Source organism: Myotis myotis, unplaced genomic scaffold (assembly GCF_014108235.1).
Source record: "Myotis myotis isolate mMyoMyo1 unplaced genomic scaffold, mMyoMyo1.p scaffold_m19_p_13, whole genome shotgun sequence".
NCBI classification, from domain to species: Eukaryota; Metazoa; Chordata; class Mammalia; order Chiroptera; family Vespertilionidae; genus Myotis; species Myotis myotis.
The window spans coordinates 6,603,632-6,624,128 of record NW_023416317.1 but is presented as its reverse complement, the minus strand read 5'-3'; the positions used below and the strand labels follow the sequence as shown (position 1 = coordinate 6,624,128).

The 20,497-nt window shown below is 44.1% G+C and overlaps 1 protein-coding gene and 1 long non-coding RNA gene across 17 annotated transcripts in view; both read right to left on the bottom strand.

Annotated features, from left to right (window-relative positions):
• MAGI1 (membrane associated guanylate kinase, WW and PDZ domain containing 1) overlaps positions 1-20,497 on the bottom strand; it is a 577,726-nt gene that overhangs the window by 492,156 nt on the left and 65,073 nt on the right. The window lies entirely within an intron of this gene.
• Positions 1-20,497, bottom strand: part of LOC118667915 — an 80,286-nt gene that overhangs the window by 58,204 nt on the left and 1,585 nt on the right. Inside the window, exons 2-4 of one of the 2 annotated variants that reach the window (XR_004971451.1) lie at positions 20,270-20,466; positions 16,814-16,931; positions 8,982-9,547 (exon numbers count right to left, since the gene is read on the bottom strand). This is a non-coding gene — a long non-coding RNA (uncharacterized LOC118667915). Of the gene's footprint in view, positions 1-8,981; positions 9,548-16,813; positions 16,932-20,269; positions 20,467-20,497 lie in introns of those variants that run through there. The other variant, XR_004971452.1, reaches the window with a different exon arrangement.

The following is a 20,497-nucleotide window of genomic DNA, read 5'->3' as shown; positions in this document are numbered from 1 at the left end:
ATAACAGGGCTCTACGTAACATGGCCCACACATTTGTGGTAAAAAGCCAATGCCCACCCGTGTGGCGCCTGGCCAGCCAGAGAAGATTCTGGTGTTCTTACATCTTCCCAAACCGAACTCGCCAGAGCCCCTGAGGGCATGGCAGCTCCGGAAGGTACACGGCCTGACTGAAGGAGCTTGCTTCTTCTCCAGCGCCTTCACGGGGGTAACTCTCAGACGCCTTCACACCCACCCCACGCTCACTGCTTCTGAGCCTCCCCTGGCCTCCCTTCCCCTCTGTTAGGTCCCTTCATCTTCTCCTTTAGACTGTTGCTCCTCTCCTATTCGCTCTTTACTCAAATTGTCATCCTAGGCCAGCCGTGGGCAAACTACGGCCCGCGGCCGGATCCAGCCCATTTGAAATGAATAAAACTAAAAAAAAAAAAAAAAAAAAAAAGACCATACCCTTTTATGTAATGATGTTTACTTGAATTTATATTAGTTCACACAAACACTCCATCCATGCTTTTGTTCCGGCCCTCCAGTCCAGTTTAAGAACCCATTGTGGCCCTCGAGTCAAAAAGTTTGCCCACCCTTGTCCTAGGCTAATCTGCACAATTATTTGATTCACCACATAAAAACATCACCTTTCTGCCCATCTTTGATTCTCTAGGAAAAGGGCAATGCATAAATCCTCTCTTATACCAACAAAAACAACACAGGCAAAGCTCTTTCTGTCCTTCCCAAACCAACAACCGCAGCCCCGTGTGTTTCAGGAGGGATCCGGGCGCACCCCCGATGGGGTTTTAGACGCTCAAGCTGACTGGCCTGTGAGCCTCATTTCCCGTGTGGAAAAGCGCCCAGAAAGGCTTGCCTAGATAAGGAGAAAGTGATGTCTAGACAGTTCTGCCTCAGCCTTCTTCTGGGAAAACCTCCAGCTACTTCACTGAACCTCATATAACCAAGTCATAGTTTACATTTCACAGATTCCTCACGAGGGTTTTGGCATCTTTGGAGAGGAGGGCTGGGGGGTGGGAGGGGGCTAAACATCTGTCTTCAGAGTGGATTCTAACCCAGTGATGAGTACAAACAATTCTAGGACAACTAGGATGTCGCTGGTTCCTTTATCAAGCCTGTGGTCGCCAAACAAAAAGCAGCTCTGACCAATGGAATGATGCCAAAGGAGTGAAAAGTGCCTAATCATGATTTAATCACAATGTTTTATCTGGAAATCACACAGCAGAAAATCACCCAGGTTTGAAGATGGAATTATGGGTCTCGGTGTCCACACAAAGTATAAAAGATTGCCCTTGAGAGGAGCTGTGCAGGGAGGTGGTTCTTGGTATCCTGCACCCATTTCCATTCTCCTCTCCCGTGTAATTCCCCACCTCGTCTCCGTATAATTTCCCTATCCTTCCTCCTATGTGGACACAAGGAAAAAATCCTGATAAATGAGTTTAAATGCTCCAGTTGCGTGCACGCCTTCGTTTTCTGTTAGTAACCCATCACTGTGGCTGACTTTCTATGCCTCGTCTCTACCCTATAAGCTCCCGTGGACAGGGACTCATCTGTCTTTCCCGTGGCAGCTCAGAGCACAGGCCAGCTTGATGTGGCAGGCAGGCAAACATCGATAGGCTGGAGGGATGAATTCCGTTCCTGTTATGCTTTGCAATAACATGAAACCCCAGAATAACCTTTTGAACTCCCATGACACCATGCTTCCAGGGACAAGGAGAGGGGCTATTCCTGTTTCCATCCCGCACACCCAGCACCGGGCCAGCTCCACTGGCTGAGATGCACTGGAAAGGACACCCAGACAGGAAACTAAGTGGTCTCTGTCCGGTCAAAAAGTATTCAGCACAAATCTATGGAAATAAAAGCCACCTCGAGCTGGGCACTACTTACCCAGCAAGCATTGCCCTTTACCTCTTTGAATTAACTCAGTGATCCAGCCCATCCCTCCCAGGGTGGGAGCTGCTAGTATTGTTACTCTCAAGTCCAGGTCCTCAAGCAACAATGAACATGCACACGGAACTGAATGCACACTGTCTCACTGAATAAATGACAGGATCTTGAAGATTCCTGATGTAAGTGCAGAGAAAATATAAAACAAATAAAGTCACTCAACACTACGTTGTGCATTCTGCATGGCTGGCTGTAACAGCAGAAATACCTTTGTATATGTGCTATGCTGAGTATCTTGGGAAATAATATTTAAAAAGAGGCCTTTCAGAGATATCAGTGAGATAAGAAGGCCAAGTGCCTGAATAGTGCCTCAAAAGGCCCTCGGGGAGCCCAGCTATCCTCAGCTCCAAAACAGTCAGGAGGTGAACTGGTAATACAGGACCACCTCTAACCATGTCCTTGTACATGTTTCAGAATACAAACTTTCCAATAAAGACAGACTCCATTCCTCTTCCCCCCAACCTTCCCGTCAGGCTTCCTTGCACAGAGTTTTTGCCTGGTAAACACCAGGAGTGTTCCTCTGAGCCAGGAGGACGCTGGTGAGAGCCAGGCGCTGGCGACCACCTGAGCCATCCGCTGAGTTACTTGGTAAAGGTTACTCCTCCACTGGGGACAGTTCCCAGGATCTGACTTAACCAAACAGTTTTTTTTCTTCTACTCTCTTTCCCCATCAGGATAAGAAATAAGCACATCTGGCTTGTTTGTTCTTATGGACACTATTCTGAACTACATTACTCAAGTGTACTCAGCTCTCCAGGAGTTACACGTTCTCGCACACATGCACACACACACAAACACACACAGATAAACACACACACACACACACACACACACCCCAAATATACTTTCCAAATCAGTTATTTAGGAAGATGAGCTTTGTTGCATCAAAACATTGGTTAAAAAATCATGACACAGCCCTGGCCGTGTGGCTCAGTTGGTTGAATTTCATCCTGTACACCTACAGGTGGTGGGTTCGATTCCCATCAGGGCATATACCTAGAACACAGGTTCGATCTCCATTGGGGGCACGTACGATAAGGGAGCCGATTGATGTTTCTCTCTCTCCCTCTTCCTCTTTTTGAAATCAATGGAAAAATATCCTCAGGTGAGAATTAAAAAAAGAGAGAGAATCATGACACAATGGGCAGAGAAATTAGGTTTCATCTTAGAAACAGTCAAGAACGAACATTAAAAGAATATCAGGGTTTTTTTTAATTCTGTGTATAAAAGAATGAAGTAATTTACTCCAAGTTCTCCAAGTTAAAATAATGACAACCCAATGTAGATTGGCCAGTTCCTAACTTCTCCATAATAATTATTTCTTAATTTAAGAAGAGCCCTGTGCCAAGCCCTTCTACAGGCACTATTTTATTTAAATCTCACACAATTCCTAAATGAGAGCGGAAAATTCCATGAGGGCGGGAGCTTTGCCTGCCTTGTTCACCCATTTATCTCAAGATCTGGTACCGTGCATGCATTCAGTAGGTACCTAATAAAATTTGTTGACTAAAGGTCAACTTTTTTCAATCTTCACCTGAGGATATTTTCTCCATTGATTTCCAGAGACAGTGGAAGGGAGGGGGGAGAGAGAGACAGTGAGAAATATCGATGTGAGAGAGACACATCAATTGGTCTTCCCGCACACGCCCCGACCAGGGCCCAGGATCAAGCCCGCCACAAAAGCACACACCCTTGACCAGAATTGAACCCACGAAGCTTCAGTCCTCGGGCCGGTGCTCTAACCACTGAGAAAACTAGCTAGTGCAAAGGTCAACATTTTTTATATGTTAGACGAATGCAGCTCATAAAACTTAAGCAACTTGTCTGAGACACAAGGCTGCCAGAAGCTAATGAAAGACAACAGGATTGCTGAGTCCTGGCATGCAACCACTCTGCAAGCCTGGTCCTTCTAATGTCACTTTTAAGAGTGTTAATATAAGCCCTTATCACATTAAATCTCTGCAAAGCAGTTACGACACACCAGCTGCAGAAAGAAACAAACATGTTTCACCCACTGACCAGTAACTGCCCTGACCTGGCTCTCATTGTCCTGTCTCTTTTACAGTGAAACTCTGTCCCCAGTAAATACCTTGGCATCCGAGACCCAGCAGGGAGGGGTGGGAAGGGGGGACCAAAAGCACTTCAGGACTTGAGAGAAGCTAAACCGTTGACCTTCTAGTAGCACAGCCCACACTGTTGGAGGAAGTCGCCTCCACTGCTAGCAAAGGCAGACCCTAGGAGCAGACCAAAGGGATCACCTTGACCTCTACAAAGGCCTCAATCTCTAGGGCAGGGAGCCAGTCTGAGAAAGAGAACTTCACAGAGCTGGCGCCCGAGTCACTTGCTCCTCTCTTACCAAGAGACACAAAGAAAGGAGTCTCCTTACATACCCCCAAATCAATTAATCTCTTCTCTCTCTCTCTCTCTCTCTCTCTCTCTCTCTCTCTCTCATACACACACACACACACACACACACATCAATCAATTTCAAAACCCCCACCCCACTCCCTCATTTGCTCCCACTCTTAAGGCTCCATGAATTGCCAACAAGTTCATACCAGAGACTACCTGACTGTCCTTCCCAGGTAAGGATCTTGCCCTTACCTTCCCTCCCTTCCAAACTCCAGGTTATTTAGTGCTAACTCGGCGCAGGCAGATTTTTTGAGCAGCTGCACATCTTTATCTTCCTAAACAGAATCCCTAAGAATCATGCAAATCCTCACTCGGGCTTACCCTGGATTCTATTTCAGGGGACTCCCTGGGGATATGTCTGCCTTCTGAAGCCACCCGAGTCTAGCAGATTTACAGTACCCACTTTTTGGATGTACAGCCAAGAAAAAAAAATGCAAACAATTTCAATAAGAGGTTGGAAATATCTGCACCCAACTCACCTATTCTGGGTGCTAATGGTACCAAAAGTGTTTCATGAAAACATGCGCACTGGGCCAAAGCCCCAGGGCACGAGGAGCCTTGCTCTAAAACCGTCCAGAGGCAGAACCTACTGCCTATATTTTTCTTAGCCACGAAACAGATGCAGGGTGTAAATGACTTTCCACTGAGCATCTTCAAAACAGATGCAACTATCTGATAAATGTTCCCTCTGCCCAAAACAACAGTCAATGGAGACTAGACAGGCAACCCTGAGGTCACTGAGTATTTTAAAAACTTCCATCCTTTGCATCCCATCCTCATGACTTTTGCCACATCTGAGTGCAAATTCTACTCTACCATCCTAGCTTTAAAAAATAAAGTTTCTTTTATGCAATTAAATGTTCTTTAATGAAAACTTTCTATCACCTCTATAATGAGGCATACAGAATTAGCTGCCATAAAAATAAGGTAACTCTAAAAGCAAAGACAATGAAAGCCAAGTAACATTACTGGCTTTGGCCTCTCAAATGTAAAGGGAGATGAGCCAATGTTAAGGGTGTGAGACTCACATTGCCACCTGGAATGAATGGGAAAGGGGAAAAGGACTGCATCTGGATTAAGGCAGGAACTACAGTGAGAAGACAAATGCTGATGGCTTTATTTCCATCTCCTCTTCACTGCCTGAGGAATACTCATACCTTAGCTTATTTCTCAGAGACAGGGGTGTTATCAAGGCCCAAAGTTTCACCCGAAAGCAATCAACTGGGGCAAGGCTTCTCTTCAAAACACCCAGGTCTATGAGAGAGTCAATGGCCACATTATTTTTCTATTTTCAACGAAAGATTTTGGACAGCAAAGGAGCAGTAATTTTCTAGCATCTGAGATATTACACAGTTGACAGATGATGGCACTGACAAATCACCCGAGGAAATTCTGGCCCGGCTAGGTCAGCCAGAACCCCGGACAGCAGGAGGGCCTGGACCTGGACATGCGAGTGGGAGGGAAAGTATGTTAGCAAATACGAAAACAGCAAGGTATTCTTTCCTCTGCAATACTGACCTTCAGCAGCTCAAGGTCACACCAAAGTGCTCAAACCTTAGGAGCTTGTACCTGTTTCCCAGAGTTCAGTTGAAAAGTTTGTTTTCCAACCACAGAAACACTGTCACCTTATAGAATCCTGAAATTTCTCTATTTTGAGATTTAAAAAGGGCAACACCTGGAGATTGTGACCACTGAAGTGCAATAGATTTGTGATTAAATCTCATTGCTGTCACTTACTAGGCCTCCGTTTGCTCATCTGAAAGTGGGGATATACTGCTGAAGGCTGTTTTGAGGATCAAATGAGGCAATGAACTTAAAATGTCTGGCACAGTACCAGGTTCACAGTGGCTTAGACCCTAAAATCCATGAACAGTATTAGTTTCAAAAAGCCATAAATATCCATGAAATTATTAATTTAGCACTTACTACATGACATGTACTGCATGGTTAATATGGTGCTATCGATGTACCAACTCCTTTAATCTCTCAGAACCCATAAAGTCAGCCAGATGAGAACATGGAGGCACGAGGAAAGTTAGTAGCTTGCCCAAGGTCACAGGGTTAAACAGCAGAGTCAGGAATGAAACCTAGGCAGTCTGGCTCCAGAGCTCACACGCCTAACCCTCTGTGCTGTGCTGCCTCTAAAATGCCAGAGAGAAGTTGCCAAAAGAGCCCAAAATAATGAATGAGGGATAGTTACACACTAAAACAATCACAGTAAAATATTTATGGCAGAACCTGGTAGCAGGCACATACATGGGTGTTTCAACTTTGCTGTATGTTTAAAATTTTTCACAATAAAATGTTGGGAAGAGAGTGAGGAAGAGTCCAGAATATCAATTCCTGCTCCAAAATGGCAGACCCCCCCAAAGAGGATCTGCCAATGTCATGGTGAGAGGATTTAAAAACCGCATCCCAGTTAAACTCCACAGGCCACTGAACCAAGTTGCAGGTGGCTCCAACTGGGGCCAAAGGCTGGGCAGGAAGAGAAGCACGCGGCTGGAAAGCTGGGTCCTGACCGTCTCCCCGGTGGCAGCGTGAATGGAGACGCCGGGCCAGAGCGGTCATCTGGAAACCGTTTCTTGACACTGTCCATGCAAACAGATCCTGCCTCTCCTGACACAGCTCAGAACGCAGTGGTCAGACCATCCTATCTCTAAGTGCTGGCAAGCACCCAAGACGAGTGAAAAGATTTCAACTTCTCAGGCACCCAGATGAGAACCAGCTCTTAAAAGCCTCCCAGAGAATGAAAGGGAGGAATGGGTGAGGCAGGGGTTTCACCCAGAGGCGGCTGGGCCAGCAATTAACACGGTGGAGGTGGGGGAGGGGGAGGGGACAGGTTTGTGTCTTCCCAGAATGCACCCGTGGTTTGTGCTCTACATACTTTGATGAGATAAGCACTTCAACGGAAGGCCTCCCACCAGACTGGGTCTGGTGCTAGGCAGGGAAAAGAGAAATTGGAAGGAAAGGATGATAAGGAATAAGGGGGTGGAATTTTAGGCATGTCCATGTAGAGCTGGTAAAAGTAGAAAACGGTGCGTCATTTTGGAAGGGCAATTGGGCAATGTAATAAAAAATATAAAATGTATTTACATTTTGAACCAAAAAGGCTAGTACTGGGATTTTACTTTATAAGTACAATATGTGCATAAAGATGGGGGTCCAAGGATACATTACTCATGGCAGCAGTATTTGTAAAAACAAAGGCTGCAAGAACCGTATGCTCATCGGAGGGGCTGGTTAAATGAATTATGCATGGAACAGTCACATGAAGGTGAACTCCACGTCACTGAGAAGAATGAAGCCAATCTCAGGGCTAATGGAAAAGGGGCTCCAAAACAGAGTTGTAAATATTACTAAAAATAATGAGCAGAAACTGATATATACATATCATCAAAAATACATTAAGTACACACACACACACACACACACACATATGTATATACACTCTGTTTTCTATTTTTTCTGTGTATTTTTTAAAGGAAAGAGGGAAAGGGAAGAGGAACAAGAATATACTTCAACAGTATAAACAATGTTTAGACAAGAAGCCATTAAAGGTGATTCCATCTAGAAGTGCGGGAGTCTGGGAACCAGACTTTTCATTCTGTACACTTTTGCAGCCTCTGAATTTTTTATTCTGTATCTCTACTCCCTTATTACTTTGAGTAAAAGTAATTACAGTGGGGCCTTGACTTACGAGTGCCCCGACTAATGAGTTTTTCGAGATACGAGCCGTCTCTCGGCCGATTTTTTGCTTTGAGTTGCGAGCTAAAATTCAAGTTACGAGCCAGCTTCAGATACCCCACCGCTAGTTGGCACAGCGAACATCCCAGTGAACGCCACAACATCAGCCCAGCATCACGTGTCTCACTCGTTCACTTTTTGATTGGACATACGAGTAATTTGAGTTACGAGCTCCGTCACGGAACGAATTAAACTTATAAGTCAAGGCCCCACTGTATGTATGGGCATACCAAATTAGACCACTGAAAGGGTATTTTATGTAGCTTCACAATGTATTTATTGTATTGTTTGAATTATTTCCTAAGGAATAGTGACAATTAGTGGCGAACCCTCAAATACTGTACATGTGTGTAGGATGTTGAAGCTCACTTTCATATACATAACTACTCCTGATTAAAATCTCCAAGACAAAAATGTGTCACTTCCATGGACATTCTATCAAGGATCTCTTGAGTTATTAAAAAGCAAAGTCTCAGGCTGTTGATTTTTGGAAATCAAGTTGATTCATAAGGTTTCCAAATAATTAAAACCCAGTCTTCTTTAAAATCATAGGCTTCCCTTTAAGTATATGCAACACAGGTGATGCAATGCAGAAAACTCTCGGATACCGCACCTGCCTGCTGAGCTGGTAAGATTTTGAAAAGGCATTTTACTGATGCCCTTTAGTTGCCAGTAAAAACATGTAGGACTAAGATCACCACCAGCCAAGAGGGCAGTGGTGAAATATGATGAGGCCCTATTGTTTGTGTAAAATAATACTCCCTCTGTCCCATAATAATAGTAGCAGTTGATGAATGTAATTTGTCCCATAATAATAGTAGCAAAAGAAAATAAATATAGAACGCAACATTTATTATCAAAAAACTAGATTAAACAATAAATTAAAAATAGTACTCCTAATTTTTATTTTGAGAGTTCAGACAGTTTCTGGATTTTTCAATAATTTCGTTACTGCATTTTAAACTTCTAGGTAGGATCCCTTGGCTGCGAGGCTTTGCTTTCCCTATGTGCGTGAGCTTAAAGTTATTGGAGCCGTCGTTCTTCATTGCTTCCAGCATAACTTGTTGAAGTGACAGAAACGTTTGTATCCAGTATTTCGGGAGAAATATTATCAAAGGCTAATATGGTGCCTCTTCTGCTAAGAGGACTATGTCTAAGTTTTACAAGTTTTTCTCCATAATCTTTGCATTTATGTCCACAGTTTTGTTTTTCCAAAGAATCAACATTAGCATAAGATTCTCCTTGACAATTATTTTCGGAAGCACGTTTCCAAATTCTTGATATGGTCATTGTGTTGCACTTAAATTGTTTTGCAGCTAACGTAATTGCACCTTTCTGCAACTTTCCCTTTTTCTTTTGATGCATCAAGAACTGGACAATTGCAACTCGATCTTTGCTTGAAAACTCTCTTTTTTTCATCTTACTTTTACAATGGGTCGATATTCAACTGAAATAAAACAATTGATTTCGATCAGCGGATGAAATTAGAAAAAGTTATAATTCGTAATAATTAGATTAACCTAAAAATTGAAAGATGTGTCAAAACAAAGGACAGATGTCATGAAACACTGATTTTGATTGAAGGCTTCGCAATTTTGTGCTACAACATAACTTACAGCTGCATTCGCCAATAATTCCCGTTTAAATATTCACTTGCTACTATTATTATGGGGCAGAGGGAGTAGTTGATTCATACGGAATGTAGCAGTTTATTTGGAACTTAGTCAAAACATTTCTATGAGCTTGCTACCACTGAATGCCTACTATGTGTTAGACATTTCATAGGACTCCCTTAAATTTAATACCCAACTTAGGATATAACTAAAGGAAGGAGTTGCTAAGTAACTTGCTGTATTAGCAACATTGGGCAAAAGGCTAAAACCCAATTCAAAATAATTCAGGTGAAACAGTAAAGTTGTATAAACTGAGGTCCTTCCCAGAACCCAAGCGAAGGAAAGAGGTTGGCCCCGGGAAAGGAAGTGGAGACTGGAGCTTCATGCTCTCTCACTGCACACCAGCTTCCTCCACATGCCACACACATGGCTCTCCGGCCCTGTCCGTATCTGTGACAATTTCAGCAGCAGCAGGGCCATCTCTCATGTTTGGAATTGGGAGCACTGGGGCCATCTTTGCAGTGGGGGGCTGCCCTGAGCTCTGTGGAGTGTTTTGAGGACATGCCTGCAGCACCTCCCGCTTCCCCCAGCTGTGAAAACCAAACTGTCTCCTGACACTGCCAAATGCCTCCAGAAAGCAAAACTGTCAGTGACCTAGAGCAGCTGAATCACTCGCTCAGTCTGCTTTCCCAAGGGCTAAGGGAGGGCTCTGATTGGCTGGCTTGTGGCTAAAACCTAGACAAATAAACCATAATTTATTGCAGGCACAAGAGGACACCTGATAGACTTGTGGTTTAAGGGGACCGGTTCAGAAGGAGAGAGCTGTCACTCTACCACAGCCATCTGGCTTCCCCTGACCCTCTCCAGTCAGTGCTGTCTAAAACGGCAGGCACTAGTGGCCACGAATCACTTGAAATGCAGCTGTATTTGAAATTTGAAGAACTGCATTTTAAATTTTATTACACTTTAATTAAGTTATATTTAAATAACCACATGTAACTACTGGCTACCAAATAGGACAGCACAACTCTAAGTATTGAGAGATTTCAGGTTTCTTTAGAACAGCTGCTGGGACATACAAGGTGCTAAATAAGTTATTTGTTGAATGAATGAATGGACAAAGCTGGACCCAGAATCTGGAAAGGAAAAGATTATTAGACAAAGCCAGATGGCTCCAGTCTAGGGAGAATGGGAACTCAGCAACAGAGAATCAGGAAAGCGGCTGGTCAAGAAGGTGGAGAAGGTAAACGCGGTGCTTGCCTCCTCCCACAGCCACATCAAAACTACAACTAAACCACAGAACCACCGTCACTGCGAACTGCCAGCTGAACAGAATTCCGTAACAAAGACAGACATACCGAAGAAGCCAACACGAGGCTTTAACTGGTATGAAGGGCAGAAACACAGAACAAGCTGGTCCCACACCCACATGTGGCAGCTACAGACGTCCTCCCTAAGAAGCGAGGTCCCCCAGCCCAGGGTTCCCGTGCTGGGAAGAGAAACCCCCATAACTCTGCCTGTGAAAACCAGCAAGGATAGAGGCTGAGTGAGACGGAGCCTACTGGAGTCCCAGATGTTCCTCTTAAAGGGCCCACACACAGAATTACGTGGACTCAGTTGCTGAGCTCCAGCACAGAGCCAGAAGCTCCAGAGGCACCAGGGACATATGAGAAGGAACTGAACGGTCTGGCTTCAGAACAAGGACTGGAGGGGCAGCTTTCTCCCAGACAGAAGGGCTGGCAGGGGCCACTGTTCCTTTGCTGAGCCCTCCCCCAGCAGGTGCAAGCCAGGGCCACATCTGAGTGTCTATCAACCTGGCTAATACCCTTAATCCTGCCCTGGTGATTCCCTAAGACCCCACCCCATCCAACTTATAGTGCATCCAAGTGCATCCAACTTATAGTGCTTCCAGTGGCTTTTCTGTACAAATGCCCATTCTTGGCTCATGGTGTGGACTTAAACTTCCCAAAGGCTCACAAACCCCAAACAAGCAGCATCCAGCCTCAGCATGCCACAAAGCTCAGGTAAGTGGCCCCAAGCCCGAAACTAGCAACAGCCAGCCTCAACTGGTAGCTTAGCCTCTCCAGGCACCTCCAAGCCCAGCAGAAGTAGCAACCATCTGAAGATCACTTTGTAGCTCATACCAGGTGGCCCTGTGCCAGGGCATAGGCATTGGGTGACCATGGCTTGTACCAGAAACTCTCCCAAGAGGCCCCAGAACCAACACACCCGGTGGCCAGCTTCACACCATGCCAGAGCACCACCCAACCACCTCACCCAAAAGACACACTCAAAGGTGCAGTCAGCAGGCACCAGAGCCCTCTTAACACAAATCCTGCTCCATAGGGTCAACACCTGCACAGCAGCTGTAGTCATGGTCAGTCCTCACCGCCAATCAGCCTCCCACTAATGTGCCAACAGCAATCAAGGCTCAACTATAATGGAGGGAACACACAACCCACACAAGCGACAAACCTGAAGCACCCAGCTCAGGTGACCAGGGAGACTGCACTACTGGGACCCACAGGAGACCTACTACATAAGGCCACTCTACCGAGCACAGGAAATGTAACAGCTCTACCTAATACATAGAAACAAACACAGGGAGGCAGCCAAAACGAGGAGACAAAGTAACATGTCCCAAATGAAACTCCAGAAAAAGAACAAAACAAAAAAAATGGAAACAAGCAATCTACCAGCTGCAGAGTTCATAACACTGGTTACAAGAATGCTCAATGATTTCAGTGAGGACTTCAACAAAAACACGGGAAACATAAAAATGGAGATAAAAATCATTTATAAAAAACAGTCAGAAATGAAAAATACATTAGAGGAAATCAACAACAGATTAAGTAGAGGATCAAATCAGGGATTTGAGGATAAGGTAGCAGAAAACTCTCATAATTAAAATACTAAAGGTTAAAGACAAAGAAAATCTTAGAAGCAGCAAGAGAAAGACAGTTATTTACAAAGGAGCACTCATGAGACTGTCAGTTGATTTCTCAAGAGAAACTCTGCAGACCTGAAGGGATTGCAAGAAATATTCAAAGTGATAAAAGGCAAGATTCTACAACCAAGATAACTCTACCCAGCAAAACAATCATTTAGAATCGAAGACCAGATAAAGGGCTTCCCAGACAAGAAAAAGATAAAGGAGTTCATCACCACCAAACCATTATTATAAGAAATGCTAAAGGGATTTATTTAAGAAGGAGAGGGGGTAAGATTAAAAAAATGAATAATAAAATGGCAATAACTATATACCCATCAATAAGTACTTTAAATGTAAATGGATTAAATGCTCCAACCCAAAGATAGGATTGGCAAAAAGGGTAAGAAAGGAAGACCCTTATATATGTTGTCTACAAGAGACTCATCTCAGATAAAAAGACACACACAGATTGAAAGTAAAGGAATGGAAAAGAAATCTCATAAAAATGGAAGTGAAAAAAAAAAAAGCTAGGGTAATGATACTTAAAACAGATAAAATAGGCTTTACAACAAAGACTATAATAAGAGACAAAGAAGGACCCAGCAATTCCATTTCTGGGTATTTAACTGAAGAAACCGAAAACACTAATTCAAAAAGACATAGGTATCCATATGTTCACTGCAATATTATTTACAACTAGAGGCCCGGTGCACGAAAATTCATGCACTGGAGGGGGTCCCTCAGCCCGGCCTGCCCCCTCTCACAGTCCAGGAGCCCTCAGGACATGTCCTACTGACAGCTTAGGCCCGCTCTCTGCAGGAGGCAACCAGCCAATCAGGGGAAGGTACCGCCCCCATCACGCCTCTGCTGCTGCCACTGCCAGCCGCTGTGGCTGCCTGAGCCTCAGCCCTCATAGCCACCGTGGCCTGCCTGAGCCTCGGGCCAGCCCTCGCAGCGGCAGCCGCCATCCGCAGCGTGCCTGAACCTCAGGCAGCCACTGTGGCTTTGTCCAGAAGGACGTCCAGAAGACCTCAGCTCTAATTAGCATATTATCCTTTTATTAGTATTGATAGCCAGGATATGGAAGCAATTTAAGTGTTCATCAATAGATGAACAGAAAAAGAAGTAATGCATACATACAATGGAACAGTACTATGCCATAAGAAGAATGAAATCTTGCCATCTGCAACAACATGGACCTAAAAGGTATTGTGCTGAGTGAAATAAGTCAGACAGAGAAAGACAAATGCCATATAACTTGACTTACATGTGAAATCTAAAAAACAAAATGAAGGAACAAACTCATAGATACAGAGAACATTTTGATGGTTGCCAAATGGGAGGGGAAGTTGAAGGGGTGGGTGAAAAAAGTAAAGGGATTAAGAAGTTCAAATTGGTAGTTACAAAATAGTCACAGGGAATATAAAGTATGGCATAGAGAATATAGTCAATAATATTGTAATAACTATGTATAGTGTCAGAAAGGTATTAGATTTATTGGGGTGACCACTTCGTAAGTTATATAAATGTCTAATCACTATGTTGCACACCTAAAATTAATATAAAATTGTATGTCAACTGTAACTGAAAAATAAAAATTTATTTTAAAAAAAGAATCAGGAAAATGGAAGTAAACCCAAGGGTCTATTGATAGATGAATGGATAAACAAATCTGACACAGACTTATAATGGAGTATTATTCAGCCCAAAAAGGAAGGAAATTTTGACACACGGATGAATCTTGAAGACATTATGTTAAATGACGTAAGCAAGTCAAAAGATAAATATTTTATGATTCTATTTATATGTGGTATGCGGAGTAGTCAAATTCATTGAGATATAAACCAGAATGGCAGTTGCCTGGGGCTGCGGGGGCGGGGGGCAGGAAGTAGGGAGTTAGTGTTTGAAAAGACGAAAAAGTTCTGTAGGTGGATGATGGTGATGGTTGTACAACAATGTGAATGTAATTAATGCCACAAAAAGACCTGTACATTTAGAAATGGTTAAAATGGCAATTTTAATGTTTTGTATATTATACCATAAAAGGAAAGAAGGGAGGTTAAGGGAGGAAGACAGGGAGAAGGAACAAACCTTAATGCTTAATGCTTTCTTGGCTCTTCAGACCACCCCTGTTTTAAAATTATACACCCATGCCCTCTGCCACGGAACTCTGCAGTGCTTTCTGACTTGGACGGAGCGTGCCTCTCTGCACCAGGAATGCCGCGTTTGACCACGCAGTCTGCTTTGGCCAATGAACGTCCCCAGGCATGACAAGCGGAGGCTTCACATGTGCTTTTGCAGTGCAGCTAGCCCGCTTGCACTCTGGTGATCGGTCCACCATGAGCAGAACATGTCAGTGGAGCTGCTAGTCAGAGAAGAAAGAGGAAAGAAATACAGCAAACCCCAACCCAACCCCACACTCTGGAACCAAGACCATCCTGACAAAAGCCACCCACGAACCTATGACTGAGAGAAAGACATCCTTGTAGATTATGGGTTTGGGAGCAGTTTGTGACAGAGCGGGTTTGTAGCAAGAGCTACCTGATACAGTGAGTTTCCACGGGCATGACGTTACCACCTGGAAAATGGTCAAGGAATAATGAATACTTGCCACAAGAGTGCTTAAGAATCAGCTTCATTCTAGATTTATAAATACATCCGGTTTTTAAATATGCCCTGAATTATGCACATTTACGAATCGTTGTTTAGAAGGCCCACCAGGCCTCTGAGCCTTAGAGAAGGTGGGCCCCGTGCGGAATGGTACTTCATTCTTGAGGACCTGTGGCTTATGGTTTTAAGTGGTGCTGAACCTGAGAAAACAAATCCCGGCACCTCTCAGAACTCAGTATCATCCCTGGAGACCATCTGACTGTAAAAGGATCCCATTTGAAATGCTCCCTGAAGCACTTCAGGCCTCACTCCGCGTTCTCCTTTTAAAATTTCTCCTTTCAGCAGCCCCTGGCAGGCACTCTGAGCTGGCAGCCAACATGCTCTACTATCTGAGACCCTTCACCCAGAAAGGAAATTAAATCTGCATCCAAGTCAAGCAAATGTGTTTATGCAATTCAAAAAAAAGCCAAACCATGAAAACTCAGCGGGCTCACAGGAGCCCTGTCATCATTGCACAGATCCGTGAGGCTGACTCAGGCGCAGCCTCGCTGCCACCAGACAGGCGGCCTGGCCTCCTGCATCCTGCTGGGGGGAGCCCTGCCCAGCTTCCTGCCATGTGCTTCCCTGGGCTTGACCCCGCTCCACGCCCAGCTTCCCTTCACCTCTGCACCAAGTGGCCCAGGAGGCAGAAGGTTTGGAATTTCACCCCCCAGGGAATGAACTTCTTACCCTGCTATGAAGCGCAACATAGCTTCCTCTTGGGCACCCTCACTAATCATGCTGTACCCAGCAAGAAGGAGACGGAAAACCCAGGGGCAAATGGGAAAAGACCCCCTGGGGCTGAAGGGATAGCATGTGGGAAAAGACTGGTTCAGGGAATAAGGGCACCGGGCTAGTCAAGGCTTTCTCAGTCCCACTGCTTTCTCCCAGCAGCTCAGCCAATCCCCAATTCTGCCACATCGCATGGCAAAGCTCAGCCAATCCCCAATTCTACCACATCGTATGGCAAAGCTCAGCCAATCCCCAATTCTGCCACATCACATGGCAAAGCTCAGCCAATCCCCAATTCTGCCACATCACAGGCAAAGCTTAACCAATCCTCATTCTGCCACATCACATGGCAAAGCTCAGCCAATCCCCAATTCTGCCACATCGCATGGCAAACTGGCTCCCATCACTTGTTGGGAAAATGACAGTACATAAAGCAGCAGATGAGGGAACACATGCAATAGCAGTAGAGAAAGAAGTGAAAGGAAGAAGGCCATTACAAGAGAGATTTATGACAAAGCCATTGTAAACACAAACAATTCAAATTGCCTCACTATTGTTAGAAAGATGTTCACCAGAAGATGAAATTTTGCTGATTGCGCCTTAGCAATTTTAAACATTTTACAATGCAGTTATGTTCCACTGTCTAATGTGTATGTCATTTACATATGATATACACATTGGTTTCTTCATTTGAATTGTAATTTAATTAATTAAGTAGGCATTTCTTTTAACTTAGTTTCTTTTATGTAACCTCCTGGGCAGTCAGCATTGTCTGACCTTTACTTACCTTGAATCATTTTATTCCCGGACTTTTTCTGAAAGTTCCTATTCAGCCTGACACTTCATGTATTCCTGCTAAAATCGGATGATCCCTCTGCAGGGTTCGGGTTGGGGGAAAGAGGCTGCTAATGATGAGAATGATAGTGAAAGAGAAGGGAAAATCAGACAAGAAGAAAAATCTTATATTCAACCATTAGCAGTCAACATTTATTAAGTACAATATGCATATACTCAATTCTCAGAACGACATAAAAGTAGGTTGATATTATTCTAATTTCATATATGGGAAAATAAACTACAAGTGCTTAGGCATCTTGACTGTAGTCACACATCTGGTAAACAGTGGTGCTCAATTAAAGTCCTTTGCTCCAAACAATGTCACTGGTGCCCTGCCCTCCAGGTGGGTGCCAAATACCTTTATGAAGACAAAAGGTAATGCGACTTGGTATACTCTCAAGAGACATCAGTCCACTCATCTCCACCCCATTTTAACACTGGTCAGAATTTAGAGATAAAGCATGTTTACATGAGGCCTCTAATCTGGTATTTTCTCTCCTCCTCCACTTCACTTCTTTCTTCACCTCCTCCCCCCCCCCTTTTTTTTCATCTTCAGCACCTTCATAAAGACAGTACCAATAAGTTCCTTTATGCTGCACAGAATTTGATAATATACTAGTACACCACTTAAAGTTCTGACTATTATAGCCTCCATGATATTTTGATAAAAATTTGGCCAAACCATGCTTTAAGGGCTCAGTTTGCACGTAGCAAACAGAAAAACTAAAGTCTCCGGGCAAAATTATAAAACTCTGGAAACATGCAACATGATATTACGCATCAATACACAAGCACATACGTTTCTGTATAGCAAAGTAACTAAGGCATTGAGATCTAGATTTGAATCTCACCTCCACCTCATTGATTTGTGGACTTTGTGCTAATTCACTGTGATAAATCTTAGTTTCATTATAAGTAAAACAGAGATGATAATTATAAGACGTTGTGAGAATTAACAGAAGAAACATATATAAATGTTCACATTTAATTTGGCACAGCGAAAGCACTCCATCATTATGTATATTTACTATTATGTATTGGTTTGGCTCAAATTTGATTTTTTTCTCAAATTCCTTAGTTGTTTTTTTTAATAATTCATATAATCAAAAAATGTAAGCAATGAACATAAGTAATCCACTTAAAGCATTAAAGAATTTACAAACACTGATGCTATAAAATAGATTTTGCATTAATTTTATTTAAAATTCATGTTTATGCTGTAAGCCAAATATCTATATATATAAAACCCTAACATGCAAATAGACTGAACGGCAGAACAACTGAACAACCAGTCGCTATGACATGTGCTGACCACCAGGGGGCACGCGTGGAACATGGCAGGCATCAGCCGCAGGAAGCACAGTGTGGAACATGGCGGCGTCGGACGCAGCAGGATGGTGGAGCAGGTGAGCAGGGGCTCCAGACCAAGGCAGGGCACCAGTCGCTGTCATCAGGGTGAGCCTCTGGTGGTTACTGAAAATTCTTTGCTCCCGTGTGCCACAGTCCCGCACGGCGCTCACACCAGTTGCCGGCACCGAAGCAGCCGCTCGCACCCACTGCCGGCACCGACCCACTCACACCCGCAGCTGGTGCCAGAGCCGCCACTCGCACCTGCTGCTGGCACCCGGCACTGGCCCCGATCGCTCAGTGCCATCAGCGGATTCGAGTGGCGGCTACTGGCCCTGATCGCCCCTCAGGGCTTCTCCACCTCCCCCTAATCCTGAGGGGAGGGTGTGAGTGGGGACCAGCACCATCAGTGCGTGGGAGCGGCGGTGGTAGGACTGCCAGCAGACAGGGGACCGGGAGCTTCAGCAGGAGGGGCTGGGTGGGGGCACAGAGGATGGGACAAGACCCACCCCTGTGCCCACCGCAGCATCGTGGCCCACAGTTCCTTTCAAGGTGCATGAATTTGTACACTGGGTCCCTAGTGGTTTAAATAAAATGGTATTTCTTATTCCCTGTTCTATAAAAAATTCAAAAAAAATAAAACTTTCTTTAAATATTTATTGACTTTTAAAACTCAGATTTAATTCTAGGAAAGTGACAAGGTAGAATTCAAGTACAGTTTTATTGGAGAAAATTAGGTATTTTGCTTCTTCAGAACATGGATTGTGGCATTTATTCAGTGTCCTAGGACAGAGTAGGTCCTCAAACGTTTGTTGAAAGCATGCAGAATGGGATGGGTGGATGGACAGATGGTAGGGTGGGTGTGTAGATAAACTGACCAACCTTATGCTATCAGTTGTAGTAGTTAGCTACCACTATGTAACAAATCATCCCAGTCTTATTGGCTTTAAACAACAAACATTTTAGGAGGGTGGGCAAATGTGTAAGTTGGTCAAAAGGTGTAAAACTTCCAGTTATAAAATAATGAAGTCCCGGGGATGTAATGTACAGCATGGTGAATACAGTTAATAATACTCTGTTGCATATTTGAAAGTTGCTAAGAGAGTAAATCTTAAAAATCCTCGCCGAAACCGGTTTGGCTCAGTGGATAGAGCGTCGGCCTGCGGACTGAAGGGTCCCAGGTTCGATTCCGGTCAAGGGCATGTACCTGGGTTGCGGGCACATCCCCAGAAGGAGATGTGCAGGAGGCAGCTGATCGATGTTTCTCTCTCATAGATGTTTCTAACTCTCTATCTCTCTCCCTTCCTCTCTGTAAAAAATCAATAAAATATATTTTTTAAAAAAAAAATCCTCAATACTTAAAAGAAGTCCTCAACGCACAAAAAAATCATAATGGTGACGGATGTTAACTACACATGGTGATCATTTTGCAATATATACAAATACTGAATCCTTACGTTGTACACTTGAAACTAATATAATGTTATATGTTAATTGTATCTCACAGTTTCTGTGGGTCCGGAATCCAAGAGAGGCTCCGCTGGGTGGTTGTGGGTCAGGACCTCTCAGAGCTTCCCCGCAGCCCTACCCAGGGACAGGATCTGGAGGATCCTTTTCCAGGCTCACTCCCACGGCTGCTGACAGGGCTGCCGTTCCGCACCATGTGGCCCCTCTCCACAGGGATGCTCACAGCATGGCTTCCTCCAAAGTGAGGGACTCGAGGGAGTGGGAGAGAAAATGTGCCCAGAAGGAAGTCTTTTATGAGGGTCTCAGAAGTGGCATGCCATCACTATGCTACTGTTCACACAAATCAACTCAGAGCGTGGGAAGGGCGTGTGCGGTATGAAAAACGGGCCGCAGGAATCACTGGGGGACATCTCGAAGGCTGTCAAGGTAGAAATCATCAAATCTCCTAAATCCTGGAGCCAAACTAAGACCATGGAAATCTGACACAGCACCACAGGTAGAGTTATATTTGCTCAGTTGCAAAAACGTATATGAACCATTACTCTTTACCAAGATAAAAAAAGGTCATATCTATAAAAGAATATATATCTACATTATCCATGAGAAGCATCAACTTTGGTTTTCTTCCTGTTCCAAAAGTGACTGACATGCTCTTGCTACCTAGTTTTCCACTCATGGCAATCTTGATTTCCATCCTAAAAACTCAGGACTTGGCACAGCAAACACATCAGTGCCTAGAAGATAAATTTCAAAAGTGGTGTTTCTCTTTTTCTAAAGCACAGGTGAGACCTAGATGAAGAAAAATAAAATAAAGTTTAGA